Source organism: Nannospalax galili, unplaced genomic scaffold (assembly GCF_000622305.1).
Source record: "Nannospalax galili isolate Female #2095 unplaced genomic scaffold, S.galili_v1.0 scaffold204, whole genome shotgun sequence".
Classification (NCBI taxonomy): Eukaryota; Metazoa; Chordata; class Mammalia; order Rodentia; family Spalacidae; genus Nannospalax; species Nannospalax galili.
The window spans coordinates 371,393-372,077 of NW_008350959.1; the positions used below are offsets into that span (position 1 = coordinate 371,393).

A 685-nucleotide genomic window follows, 5' to 3' on the forward strand; every position below is an offset into this window, starting at 1 on the left:
ATAATTCTATGAGAATGTAAATAGTTTCACAGTAATTGTTTTCCAGTTAGAATATTCTAACTTAATTGCAGTGCAGTCTCTTTAATTTCTTGTTCATTAATTTTTAACTAACTTCATAAAAGAATAAGAATAAAAAAATGTGATTTATTGAAAAAAAAAAGTTAAAGGCCACAGCTGGGGCTACAGGGATACTCTGTCTTTAAAAGAAAAAAAAAAGTTACAGGCCACAGCTGGGGCTACAGGGATACTCTGTCTTTAAAAACATAAAATAAATTAAAATAAAAAACAGAAAGCAAAATTCCACAAGGGCAAAGAGCACTGAATTAGTTCACCCAGGGTATGTTATATTTATGTCTTGAGATGTTATTAAGTGTCATCATTCCTCAGTGTCCTTTAGGAATTGGTTCTAAGTTACTTCTTATTGAGTAGGAAATTCTATGAATGTTCAATTCCTTTACATAATTAATTTTGATACACTACGCGTGTTATCTATCTGCATACACATTAAATAATCTTTAGATTGCTTATAATATGCAATAAAATATAAACACTAAAAAAAAAAAACCAGGCTGGTGTAAGTAACCTTCTTGGGTGTTTAATTTGGTCAGAGGGACATAAAGGACACTTTTTACTCCTTGCCCTCCTAGGTTGACTAGTTCCAGGGGACTATGAGCATCTCTCAAAA

At 31.5% G+C, this 685-nt stretch overlaps 1 protein-coding gene across 1 annotated transcript in view; it reads right to left on the reverse strand.

Annotated features, from left to right (window-relative positions):
* The window catches only part of Antxr1 (ANTXR cell adhesion molecule 1), a 254,868-nt gene that overhangs the window by 83,043 nt on the left and 171,140 nt on the right, over positions 1-685 (reverse strand).